The sequence below is a fragment of the Micromys minutus genome, assembly GCF_963924665.1.
Source record: "Micromys minutus genome assembly, chromosome: 1".
Classification (NCBI taxonomy): Eukaryota; Metazoa; Chordata; class Mammalia; order Rodentia; family Muridae; genus Micromys; species Micromys minutus.
Window position 1 is genome coordinate 60,488,771 of NC_137969.1, and position 14,386 is coordinate 60,503,156.

The following is a 14,386-nucleotide window of genomic DNA, read 5'->3' on the forward strand; positions in this document are numbered from 1 at the left end:
GAGAAATACTACAGTTTTTACAGGAAAATTTAAAAGGAAAGAGGTACAGAATAGAGTAGCCATAAGGGATTCAGAGGAGCACATTGGAAGGCTGCTTAACAACTAAGAGAAGGAGGTTCAGGAAGCTCAAAGTGAATGACTGTTCTTCCAGTCAGCTCTGTGGGCTGGACCCCAACACTGGCTGGTGATATCTGCTTTTGTTAAGTATTGTGTGTCTAACCCAGGATAGGTAGTAAATTCTCAGATATTTTGACTTTAATTAGCTTTTATCTTTTGTAGAAAAGATTCAAAATGAACTAAGCAGGAGCCAATGGAAAGGAAACATTGTTTTCTCAAGAAAGACATTTTTTTTTTTACTCAGTTGTGAATAGTATTTCAAAAGTCTTAATATAAGACACCAAACATCGATTTAAATAACAATGGCGGTGTGATTGGGCTGAGAAAGAGGGCTAGAGAGTTTGGGGAAAGAAGGAGGATACCAGTGGCTAAGGGTGGTGGGCACACGGTAAGCACATGGCGGGCACACGGTGGGCACATGGTGAACATGGCAGCTAGGGACAGCTGAAGGAATGTCTGGGGAAGGCTGTGGTTGGAGCCCTCACCTCCATCACTACACATCTGTGGAATTAATTGTAAAGTGTAGGTTTGTTTTGGTAAAAGCAAAAGTTGAGCCCTTTACTGCCACCATGCTACATCCTTCCATGTATAAGGTTCATCTCTGTCTCTGAAGTATCCGCAGGGAGCCCTTTCTGTGGCTCTGTATCCTTTGCTTTCTGCTTTTTTTCTGGCTCCTCCTTTGTTACTGTTTTGGTCATGTTCTGTTCTGCACAGGCTCTTTTGGTGAATGTTTGTGGCACTGTTTCTAGAGTTGCTGGCAAGGCCTGGAGGGCTAGAGTAGGTCACTGTGGGTGTGCCTTTGAAGGGTCACCTTTGCCAGTCCATTTGGTGCCCACTTTCTCCATTGACCCTTTGCACCAGGATTGTCTGCCCGATCAACCATGGGCACCATAACCAGAATATCTCTTTCTTCTTTGACTTGTTCTGGCAGGAATACAGGATACATAAAAGCCCCGTAAAAGTGAGCATACTGCTCTGAACTGATGTGTTCTTTTGACTTACTAGTACAGTGAGTGAGATTGTCACCACGTGGCCTGGAGGTCTTTTGCAGGGAGTTTTTCAGACTGTCATTTGTGATTCTTTCTTTGTAGCTTCGAAGTAATGGTAACACATTTCAATGTAGTGAAGGCCACTAACATGCCAGCCTTACTCTTTTCAGTTACTTAGTGTAGACTGTTAGGCTAGGGACTGTTGGCTCTGTTCACTGTTTAATGGAGTCACACTGTGTGTGTGGTAGATTCCCAGATATCTGATTGACAGCATCATATGTCTTTGAGGAGATTATTAGTGTTTAAAAGACCGTGGCTTTTGAGGTTAGGAAAACCTGGATTTCTAACTCATCTTTTTGCTTGCGCCACTTTGCTCTGTATAGTGGGGATGATCATTGTTCTTCTGCGAGGAGGTTGTTGTGTGGATTAAGTGAAATAAAGCAGGCGAACGACTCAGCACACAGAGGTGGCCAGTGCGTGCTCACCGCTGTCACTCCTGACTCCTTTCTGAGGGATGCCACTGCTGTTTGCTCACTCTGAGCTCCCATCTGCTGACAGCAGGAATTTTCCCACTGGTAAGAGTTCAGCAAGTGTTGATGGCTGCTCTCAGCCTGTCTGCACCTCCCTCCCAAACACTACCACTCCTTGCTCTTAACCCAAGGCCTACTGCTTCAGAAACATTTCTTATATTTTCTTTCTGCTCTTTGAAAAATCACAATAAATTATTAGTTTTTTATTAAAATAATGTCCAACATCAATAAAGCAAAAAGGAAAAGTTATACTTTTCTCCCTCAGTTTTCTAGGGATACCTGGTGATACTCACATGCTTTAGAGAAAACAATTCTCAGGACACAGGTTTGTTTTAAAGGATGTCTATTGTGTATCTTCTAGTACAGTGAGAAAAGATTCCTCACAAAGCCTTCTCCACCCCACAGAGTGTGGGCTGTATTCAGAGAACATGATGAGGACATTTTGCAGTGCTCTCAAGCTGGGACTGATCAGTCATGGAGTCTGTTCTGCTTGTCTCTCTGTCCACTGACAGCTAAGGACTGTGCACAGAGAGTGACTGCTGTCTGCTCTCTGTTTGCTCATCCATTTTCAGTTTGCTACGCTTTCAGACTTGCCTTATGTGTTCATCCCGCTCTGCCTGATAGCTTCAGAGATCACGCGTACAGACATGTGTGAATCTTTTCTGCCCTCAGTGTAGCTGGAGTGCTCTGGGCTGCTTTAGTCGGCATCAGTTCCATAGTCTGTCCTTCTTGACTTTTGTGGTTTTTGAAGAATTTGGAACAGTTGTTCTGAGAATTATTGCTCTGTTTGGGTCTGTGTAATGAACACTCTTAATGAGATTAAGGTTTTGCAGTTCTGTGGCAGGGATGCTGTACCTCCAGGACATTGTGTCAGCGGGCACAGGATACCAGTTAGTACTTAGGGAGGACCAACGAGAGTACTATTGCTCTCTTAGTAAGATGCACAGGAGGTTTCCAGGGACAGGTTATAGTTTGTCCCTTGTGATTCCTGTGTGAGTTAAACTGGCATGCTCCTCATTAGAAGCCTGCTGTTTCCTTTCAGATTCATTGATACTGCCATGGTAAGGAAGGCTTCCTTCTTTTTAGGCTTTGTTGATGTTAGTTTGAACTCACAGAGTCTCTTTTAATTTAATAGGTTATATCAATATTTATATATTTAATATGTTAAATATATATTAAATGTAAATACATTTTACATTATATTTATATAGTATAATATAAATTATAGATTTACCAGCATACTGTTATACAATATTTATTAAATTATTGTCTATTTATAAATATGCAATGCATATTCTATTATTTTTATGTATATAATAATTATATACATATTTCACTATATTATATACATATTGCAATAAATTATATGTATATATTGTATTTTACTATAAACATATGAAGATAATTTATATATACTATTCTACATTCTTACTAATTTATTACCAGCATTAAATGTTTTGATGCTTAATTAGTTCAGGTCTAGCTAGTGGGAGCCCTTACAAATAGCCTCTGTCCTCTGATGGTCATCACCATTTATTCAGTCCTCATTATCTTTCTATTATAGTAAGATATTCAGAATTCCTGTGTACTTTCCACCTTTAGCTCTAGACTGAGCCCTTTCTTTAAGGTGCCCTGGCTCCTTTTCATGGAAATGGTAAATTAAACCCAGGATTTGAGTGTGGGGTGTGATTGCTACTAGCATGTCATTAGTTAGAGATCCCTCAGTCTCATGTTCTCAGAAACTAAGAAATGTGTGTGCATTCTGTCTACTTTCGTATCGTTGACAGCAGCTCTAACAGCGCTCAGTGCTCATTCTAGACTCTGCTTGCAGCTTTCGTTTTTAACAATGAAAACCTTGGTGGTATAGCATCATTTTTTTGTCCCTAGTAGCACCCTGCTTTGGCATTCATTGTGATGACTGAATGAAGGAGTTACTATCCTTACAGTGTCAGGCACCCTCACTGCATGCTGTGTGTTTGGCACGATGTAGAAGTAGAATCTCCAGTTTCTACTTTGATTATATGCTATATACCTGTGTGAATATTATTCTTTTTAATTAATTTATTTATTTTATATAAGTACACTGTTGCTGTTTTCAGACACACCATAAGAGGGCATCAGATCTCATTAGAGATGGTTGTGAGCCACCATGTGGTTGCTGGGAATTGAACTGAGGACCTCTGGAAGAGCAGTCAGTGCTCTTAACTGCTGAGCTATCTCTCCAGCCCCTATGTGAATATTCTTGCATTTTACTGTTTAGAGTATGAATCTGATAAATTATTCAATTGCTGTGAACTATTAACATCTAGCTTTTTTTTTCAGTAAGAAAAAGTCATAATGTAAAATAAAGTTTCTCAGAAAAATAGCTCATGTGTTTTAAAACTCCTTGGGCATAAGCAGCAGCACTGAATGGATTTCAGCATTTCTAACTACAAAATTAGCTTCGCAGGCTTGGTCAGGATCGTTCTCACATCTGTCAGCTACAGCCCTGTGAAATACATTCTTCACCCAAACCCTTCCTGAGCCTCGCTGCTGTTACTAGGCTGCTGCAAACAAGCATGCTGGGGTGGGGTAGTTTATGAGCTGGGGACCAGGAAGTTCTGATAACCTTAAGACTCATTTCCAAATTACAGTATTAACTCTGTGTATAGTCCTTGGAAAAACAGTAGGGTCTCCTTCCTCTGTGCCCTCCCTGGCTGACAGTTTAGGACAGCCATTAGTAATGACCCTGTGGAAGGAACTTTTCCTCCATTATGTCTTTAGAAAATGTGGTCTGTTTTTCTCTGATGTAAATAAAACTATACCCCGTGCTCTGAAACTCATATTTTATCCTTAAAAATGTGTTTTCAAAAAGATCTTTGCTGGTTTTAGTCTAGTCTAGTTTGTTTACCTCAGGTGTGCCAGTTGTCACTGTAGTTTCTGGGAGCGGTTCCCAAGGTGAGCGTCTCATCCTGACAGGCAAGTGAGGAAGGCTGTTGCAGGGCATAACTGGGAATCATTTTTGTTCAAAAGAAAATCTTCTTCACTGTTTTTTTTAAACCCAGGAGGACATATTTATTTTAGGCTTTTCTCTCCATCCTTAAGAGGGAGTGTGTCTTTTAAAGCTCAGTAGAAGATCAGAACCTTCCCAGCACTCTGTCTCGTCTTAGAGGCTTTTGTTGTTTAAAAAAAGAAAGAAAGAAAGAAAAGAAAACTGAACTGGCAATTTACATTAATAGTCTTTTGTTTTAGAGTAAACTTGAGAGCCAATATTTTCAAGCCTTTCAAGTGTTGGAGCTCAACATGTTCTGTGGGACAAGGTGTTATTGTCATAGGTTCCCACTCCCTACTTTGGTTTGTTTCTACACACACACACACACACACACACACACACACTGTTCAGACACTGGCCCTGTATTACTGACTGTGGTTCCAGACACATCTTTGTGCTTTTAGCCAGTTACCGTTCTGTTTTCATCCTTAACTCTCAGTGTCCCAGTTGGTTTACAACCCAGGAGAGGGGTGGGAAGGCTCTGCATTCTGCTGTGGCCACCAAGGTGCAGGACTGACTTCGGTGGGAGCTGTCCTTGTCAGTTAGAGTGAAAACCGGTGTTCGTTCTGCATGTGTAGTCACAAGTGCAGTAGAGTGCTCAGTCTAAAGGTGCACACTAACTTCATATTTACTCAGATTACAGAAGGCCAGGGAAAGTCAGGAAGGCAGGAGCAGAGCCTCACAGTTGTATCCCTGGGATCTCTGAGGCTGAAGCAGAGTCCTAGAGGATTTTATCCTGTTATCATGTGTTGTATACTTACAAGGACTTACGTTCAAGCTGTACAATAGTTGTGACGAAGCCAAACACAGTAACGTGGGATTTTGTTATATACGCCCTGCTATAGTGGCTTGACAGTTTGTAGCTGCTGTTTGCATCACCATTGTCTGCAGTCAGGTAATGCAAATGTTCTCACGGAGGTGCTTGGGCAGCCAGTGTATTCTTGAGCTAATTTTGTTCCTTTCATGTTGTTTATTTTAAATTTGCTGATAACTTCTCTGTTGAGGGCTTGCTTCATAACTTTCATTTATTGAACAGAGTATAGTGTTACTGACATTAGTGTGAGGGGACTTCAGAAATTATTTTGCTGAAGGAGTTCATTATTTAGAGGAAGAAGTGAGCCTCTGAGGGTTTAAGTAACTTGCTAGTGCCTCATCAGTAGTGGGTGGCAAAGCTGGAGGAAATGAAAATCCATTCATACAGTTTTAGACTTATGATCTTTTTAATTTTTAGGTTTTGCAGGAAGGTCTTGCTCTGCGTCCCAGGCTGGCTTTTCTTGCATCCTCCTGCCTCCAGTTTTCTTGTGCTAGTATTGAAAGTGTCTCCCTCCTCCCTCTCCCCAACAGCTTGTTTATCATAGTTTTAAAGACTGAGCTTAAAACAGTGATGGCAGATGCTGTATTTTCTATAGAAAAATCCCAGCGATCCATCCTCTGCTCCACTGTGCTCTGGCGTTTCTGACACGCTTGCGTGCCCTGGAAGCTGAGTTTCAGATGTGCTCTCTCAAGTTGGAAGTATGCAAATGCCTGTAGGTTTGAGGTATTTAAAATGTGTTCCATATTTTCTCAGAAATCTCTTGTATTTGGCAGTAAACAGATTAAAGTTAGTATATTCACCAAATTTTTGTACGTATATTTCCATACAAAATCAAGGCTAATAAATTTTCATAATTTTTTGGATTAACTTAAAACCAGAACCATTTTTCTGCTAGAAATGGATTGCTAGTGCATTTTCTATGTGAATTTTTCTAAGTCTTGAGTCTCTTGATCCTTTAATAACTTAAAAGTGAGTATAAATATGCTTGTAATTTTCCAGCACTGCAGATTCTGGGCCCTAAGAAGTCACTTGTTTAATTTAAATCATAGATACTAATAAAAGAAAAATATTTTTGGGTGTAAATATTGACTGGGAACATGTTAGTCACAGATTTCACATGGCACCAACAAAGCTGTCTTCAAAGAAAAATTAAAACTAGGCAATTTACAAACCGAGGAAAGCACATGTGATAATTTGTGCTTGGGGTGAGAAAACAAAATACTGTTTCTTTCCTGGATAAGCCATGTGTTTCATAATTAGCTCCCTATAAGCTATTATTTTTCATTGCAGAAGCATCAGCCAGGCCCTGCAGTTAAATGCTACATTAAAATTTTACTCCTGGTTATTATTTTGTGTGTAATGATCTGTATGTGGGAGGGAGGTACACATACCATATTGTCCACATGGAGGTCAGAGGGCAGCTTTGATGGAGTCAGTTCTTTCCTGCCTTTACATGGTCCATGGTTCTGCCTAAGTCACCAGGCGCCTGCAACAGGTTTGAGGGGCTCTGAATGTTTCCTAGCTTCTAAATGAATTTGTTAAAGTTAAGCTCCATGAAGAATCCTGACCACCTCTTCTCTGTCTTGCTACTGTTGAGTTTTAATTGAGGATTAGGTTACTCTGGTTGACTGCTGATGTTGGTGAGGAGAAGCCAGAGCATGGAGAGTTCCTGCCTTGGGATGCAGCGCAGCTCTAGGTCACTTAGCTTGCTGGGCCTTAATAAGTCCTTGAAAATGGTATCCTTATTTAAGGCTGAGTGCGCAGTTGCATGTTTTCTGCATATACCTTAGGGATGTTAAACTTAAAATGTGCTGTGAATTATTTTGACAGTTTCTCTTTTTCCTTTCGTGGTAGGAGCTTAAAGAGCAAAAGAAAGTTATGTTTACTTTTCTGGACGTCTGGTATGGCAAATATTAATTTAATTAGAAAATACTCCTGCAAATATTTCTTAGAAGCCTGCTAAAAGCCTGCATGATGCTTGCTTTTGACCTGTTGTGTTGTTCTGTGGAGGTGGCTCTGTGCTCATGGTGGTCCTCTTACCTGAGGCCTCCTGAGTGCTGAGACACACCACCTCCACACCCAGCAGGCCCTTGCCAACAAAGTTTGTTCTTGATACTAAATCTTAGAATTTGTTCATAATTTAAATGTTTTTCTAGAAAAAATGTGAAAACAGCCAGGAAAATTCTAGAAATGGAAGTGAAAGACATTTTCAGATAGATAATAGGGTATTGATTATACCTGTTTCTTTGGGTTGTAATGAGAATTAAAGGGTATAATTTATTTAAAATTCTTAGTATAGTGTCTGACACAGAGCAAATATTTAATGTTTTGTGTGTGATGTGTGTCTGTTTTTATATTTGCATGTGTACACACACACTATAGCACATTTGTATATGAAGTATGTGTGTATGTGTATGGGAGTGTGCCTCTGTGTATTTCCACATCTGCACACACTGTTACATGTTTGTGTATGATATGTGTTTATATATGGGGTATGTGTCTGTGTTTGTATATTTGCACATGTGCACACACACTATAGCATACCTGGTGGTCGGAGAATGACTTAGGCATTGACCCTGATTTTCACCTTGTTTGAAATGGAGTCTCCCTGATGTTTGCCCCTTTGTTGATCCTTTTTGCCTGTTAACTACCACATTCGTTTTTCTTCTGTAAACATGGGATCATTTTATAATACCAGTGTTTTTACCAACAGAGTGCATGTTTAGACGATCCGGTAACACAGTGTTCAACAGTGCTCTAAATGGAGGCCATTGTCCCTGACTAGTCCTCATTACTGAGCTGGCCAATGCTATTCATACCTTACTTCCATAGAAGTGCTTAATCAGTAACATAAGTCTCTTGTTCTTCACACTTTACTGGGTTCAAACAGTACTTGCACAGGGTGTGCCATACCCAAGACTCCAGGCTGCTACTGTGATCTCTTGGCTGTTGGCAGCTCACTTAGGAAGATCCTGCCTTTTTCTCACTCCCCATTCTGTGGGTTTGTTTTCCTGCAGTCGGAGAAAAGGAGAGAGAGTCTGTTAGTCTGGCTTTAAAAATAGTTTTACAAAAGAACAAAACCCAAATTCTATTGATCATATTTTAAGAATGTTTAGGACTTAGTGGACTATTATGAGAAATGAGATTGGGTGGTGGTGTCACTGTCTTAAACTACTGGCTTAAAAATGGAAGCCTGAGAGCACCTTGCTGATCTGGGCTAAAGAGTTCCTGGGCAGCCTAAGCTACGTAGTGAGAGCCTGCTTGCTTCAGATGAAGCAGACAACAGCAACAGCTCCCCGAACCCCATTCCTGCCTCACCTCCCCAACCAAAACATAAGTATGAAGAAATACCCCACCTTGTGGTTGAGGCAGAAATATGGCAAGTTAGAGGCCATCTGGAGTTACAGAACAAACCCTGTGTGGGGTGGTGTGTATGTGTGTGTGCTTTTATCTCTAGTTTCCTAGAGATAATTAATGGAGACTTGCTTCTCTCTGTTCCCTCTTCCTCTCTCCTTTCATCCCTACCCTTTTACTTTTTGGCTAATAATAAATGCTGCAACGTACATCCCTGTATACACTATTTTAATGACATTTTAGGTTTTGTCATGGAGTAAACGGCAGTGGCAGTGTGTTTTTAGATGAAGGATTTTAGGAGGTACCTTGAATTTTGTTAGTCACTGTAACTAAGAGGTCTCCCAGTGCTCTCAGGGACAACTGCCATCTGCATCCAGGGTTAGGACTGGGACAACGTTTTGCCATGAGGAAGCTATTGTGAAGGTGTTACTAACTTTGTAGGTTGCATGTTCATATTTTCTGGCATGTTTGGTTGCCTGCCAGTACTTACCTGCTTCTAACGGGCAATCCTGTGATATGCAGGTTGTCCTGGAGCTACAGTGGCTGCAGAAGACTCAAGACTGACGGCTTGTAGAGATGATCTGTGCTCTGGGATTGGCAGTAAGGTGAATCATGTGACCCTCCCAGCCAAGGTGTCCATCCACGTGGAAGGTAGGGGTTGATCAGTTGCCGCATTGTGACAAAAAACTGTTATAGAAATACGTTACTGATTGTGTAAATTCACTTACTTTAAAGAGTAACTTTCAAATATCTTCTAATTCTTTAAATACAGGTTTTACTGTGTATCCTGGCTAGGCTGGATCTCTCTATATGGATTAGGCAGTCCTTGAGCTCACAGAGATTCTCCTGCCTCTGCCTCCTGAGTGCTGGGATTAAAGGCATGTGCCACAATCCTCAGCCTCTTAGACAGATCCCTAAGGCAGCTTCTGTAATCTTACTTAATTTATAGAAAAGCAGGGTCTGCTTTTTAGTGTTAATGTTATGGTTTTGTGTGTAGAGGTTAGGTGAACATCCTTGGTGTTTGGCACATAAATAAAGGGAACACATTAATTAACACACTCACTGGGCAGCTCATTTTACTTTCTTTACCTCTCCTCTTGTACACTTTGTCTGCCCTTTGATAGATTTGGGGCTCTCAGATTTTACCTTAAACTGATGTGTCCTGTTCAGGACTTCCAAATCCAAATTAGTACAGTGTCTGCTTTAAAACTTTACTTAGTCCTCTTCTCTGGCAGTGTGACAGCATGACACTCAGTGTGGCCGTTTGGCTGCTTAAGGCTGTAGTGGAATATTGTTACTGCTGCTGCTCTCTTACTGCTACTCTGAAAACTACTTCCTCTCCTCCTCCTCCTCCTCCTCTTCTCTTCCTCCTCCTTTTTTTTCCGTCTTTCACAGGAAATATGTGAGTCGCTTTAACCCTCCAGATGCATGTTTGTGGCATTTGGGTGTGTTTAGTATTGATTGGTACGTTAGGGTAAGTACTGTGAGGTGGGGAGGGGGATGGCAAAGATGAAGTAAGGAAGCCTGGTTTGGGATTCAGTAACCTTGTATAATATTATAAAGGCATGATAAAGAAATGTTAGTGTTATTATATAATCTGTCTTTGTAGATTGTAAGGAAGGTTTTAAATTTTCAGGAAAAAATATACTTTTTGAAACTAGGCCATTCTGTCTCATTTGGCTGGCTTTGAACTCTTGATATCAGATCATCCTTCCTCTGTCATTGGTGGCCTGTGGCCATGTACTGGTATGCCAGGCCCAGATAATTCTCTAAGTTCTAAAACTTACAGGAGGTTAAAAACAAGCTATTCTCCAGTGATGGTAGAAATGAAAATGTTACTTACATTGTTAAAACCATAGATTGATAACAAAAGACCAGTTATTAACATGTAGAAAGACAGTTTCCTTGGGGCTAGAGCAATGACCCAGCAATTAAGAGCACTGCCTGCTGACCCAGGTTCAAGTCTCAGCACCTACACTGCAGCACACAGCTGCCTTTAAGTCCAGTTTCAGGGAATTAGGTGCCCTCTTTTGGCCTTCTCAGACACTAAGCATAACGTGGTATTCAGACATATGTGGAGACAAAAATATAAAATAAAATAAATACTTAAAAATGCAATTTTCAAACAGGACATACATATTGCTAGTGCATACAGAAAAGGATTCATGTGCTCCATGTGTTAACACATGACTGTGACTTGAACATTTGAAAGGCTGGAGCAGGACTGTCACAAGTTTGATGCCCCATTGGCTTTCTACAAGTTTAAGGCTAGCTTGACCTATATGATGAGACCCTGCCTCCAAAACAGAAAAAAAGAATTTCGTTTCCTTAATAAATCACAGAAAAGTGCCCTCTCTGAGCAGTCGTTAGGATTGACAGGATGTTATTAGGTTCTTGGTGAAGAGTTGCTGAGGCAAACGTGGCAGGCTGGCGGGTATCGGGAGCGACATCGGAGAAAGCAGCTTGATGATCTGAGTAAACAACAACAACCCAGAAACAATCTGAAAATTCAATCATAGTAGCGACGTTGAAACTATGAGTATTTGAAACTGTATCTGCACAGTGCAGTGTTAGACCATCTTTGTTTACATTTCTAAAGCTTACCTTGAGTGGCTGTTGATGGTAGTAGGGTTAGAACAAGACTGCATTCTGATTTGTTGGAAAGCCGTGCATGGCAGGCGCCGGGACATAGACAGTGAGACGCCAGAGCGGGTGCTGCAGGAGCTGGGCCTGTGTGGTGCACTCTTCAGCGCGCATGGGCTTCTGTACAAAAAGAACGGTGAAGATGATTTACTTAAAATCACCTTTGCAGTGATCTGTCGGTGCTAGGGAATGGAGTTTGACAGGCCTTGGAGAGAGGCTCATTTCTTGTGGGAAGGCTGTTTATCACAGGGAAGAATTTTGTTTTTCTAAGAGAGAGGACAGTGCCTTCTAAATAGAAAGTAAGAACTTACTAAGATGGTTCAGTGGTAAGTGTGGCTCCTGTGTGCAGAGAGTCTCCAAGAATGTGGTGTCTGAAAGAATGTTAGAAATTTTTCTGTCTGTAGGAAAATGAATTTTAATTGGTTTGAGGGACTTTTTAGGCTTCTGTTTATCACTAAAGTGCCATTTGTCAATACTCTCTAAGGGCTGCTGATTAAGTCACATGTCAGCTGCTCACACTGAAGGGTTTGTTTTCTCCTTCTTCTCATTGGTCTTTGCAGCTTTGAGCTAACAGCTATGCTCCTGACTTTATAATGGATCTATTGACAGAAATGTATTCACGGTATTTATGGTTATAAGTCATCAACACAGTATTTTCAGTTGTTTTGATTTCTTGAAGGTTTTTACAGAACAATTATGCCGTATCTGTGGCTAAAAGGGGAACAACCTTTTCATCAATATCCAGTTCTAGACTTTGGGTTTTTTGTTCTAAAGGAGACATACCTATATTCTTATTTTAAAAATCATGGTGAGACATTACTGAGTTGATGCCTTAGTATGTGTTTATGTGTCTCTCTGTGCCTATGTATCTTAACATACATATATAACTCACCCAGAACATTTACAAAGAGAACACAGCTGAGGCCAACAAAGGGGGGGTGTGCTTTGAAGTGGAGAGTTCTATGCAGACTTTATCAGTTAACATCTAGAAAAACAGCAGGCAGTTCCTTTCCTGTAGGATTGGAGTTTTCACAAACCCTTTAAAAGTCTATGGACATGAAAGAACCGTCTGCTCCCTGAGTGAGGTGGACATTTAGGCCTCTAGTTCCATTACTCTTTCATTATGCCCGTTTACCACAGGACGTTTAAACTGTGAGCTAACCAAGAATAAAGGATTCTACATCAAAACTAATCCGCTTGTGTGTCTCTGTGTGACTCCTGTGCTAAGGATGCTCAGAGCTGCCGTGACCACCCCACCGTCTGCACTGCAGTCCTGCTTTCCCACTGCCCACTGGCATCTGGAAATGGCGAATCTTTAGAAGAACTCATACACGATGGTAGACAGGAAAGTCCATGGGTACGCCTCCTGTCTGCCTTAGATTTAAAAGATCTCTGCTAAAGGAAGAAGACACACAGAATTTCTGCAGATCAATTTAAAGGGACGGAGGCTTTGCCATCAGAGCTTCATGACAGAGAAGAAAGTGCTCTGTATCTCCTTTATCTACTCTTGAAGGGGCCGATTTGATCTTACTTTGGCCCCTTCCCATTTCTCCGCCTTGTTTCCCATGAACTTGACAAAATAGTGAACGTATTAAAGTATTTTATAATTATTATATATCCCATATTAAAAGTATTCACAATCTCTGTCCCAGTAATTTTAAGCATGCATGAAAATTTACTCTGAGAAAATAATTTAGAACCTCCACCTCCGTGTGTGTGTGTGTGTGTGTGTGTGTGTGTGTGTGTGTGTGTGTAAAATCATTTTTTTCACTATCCAGATTTGTTAAGTAAAGATTGTCTGTTGCTTAGAGATGGACTGTACAATAGTGCAAGGCTAGCTGCACAGATGTAAGCGTGCTCAGGTTGCCGATTGTGCACATGGTTGTAACTGTGCTCGTAGTTGCCACAAACAGACCCATGTGGTGTGATGTCTTGGATATTATTCTCCCCCACAGGTTGTGCGGCATTGCTCTTGCTTGTTTATCCCGCTGGTGAGAGTGTTTGGATGTTGGGGTCTTCTTGGAGACCTTGGGTTCTTCTGCATTTTCTTTTGAGTGTTACTTCAAGTCATCAAAAGGTAGTCCAGGCCCAAGGTGCATTTCACTCCCTCAGGCAAGAGCTGCCAGGACTGTTTTCTTTTATTGACGCCTGGTATTAGAGGCTGAGGTTCGGTCTGTGTGTCCTTGCATGTGGACGGCATTGCTCTCAGGCCCATCGAGTGGGCAGAGCTTGGCATCACACGTCTGCCCCAGCACACCTGTATACACTTTATTTTCACTCTTACCTGTGCACTAGTGTTTTGAATTCCCACCTCATTCTAGTCTGACAATGTAGGGCATTTTATTTTATTTACAATTCTTTTCCCCAACAGTAAGGAGCCTGGTGCTGGTTACTCAGTGTATTTGCTTACTCAGAGTATGCATATGTAGTAGTGGTTTCCCGTGGAGACAGCTTTGCCCCTCTGGACAGTTGCAAATGTTTGGGAATAGTTTAGTGGTCAGGGTTGGCAAGGACCTAATGACGTCTGGAGGTCAAGGATACTCCTGAACATCATCACAATCATGAATGGTGTGGTCCAAAATGCTAGTGTAAGCCATGCAGGGAGGCCATCACTGTAACCCTGCATCTGAGAATCTGTGGCTTCGAGTCAGAATGTGGTCATGGCGAGACTGCTCCCTCATCTCCACAGAGAAGGTAGAATGCCGGCAGAATGCCGGCGGTGCCCATCTGAAGGCCCAGCTGGCTCCCGTGTTACTGGTTTGTACCTGTGACCAGCGAGCATGCTCATCAGAACGTGGTATCTGTGCAGTTCAGTTTCTCTTGTCTCACAGTGTGCAGTCCACCAATTTCAGGTAGAGTTGCTTAGGTCCTTCAGTCCTCTCAGGACGGTGTGCTAGTCAACTGTGAT

General features: G+C 41.4%; 1 protein-coding gene across 1 annotated transcript in view; it reads left to right on the top strand.

Moving 5' to 3' along the window:
- Window positions 1-14,386, top strand: part of DISP1 (dispatched RND transporter family member 1) — a gene marked incomplete at its 3' end in the record, with an annotated part of 138,549 nt that overhangs the window by 37,842 nt on the left and 86,321 nt on the right. The window contains exon 3 of the mRNA XM_080940847.1: window positions 9,358-9,486. The remainder of the gene's footprint in view (window positions 1-9,357; window positions 9,487-14,386) is intronic.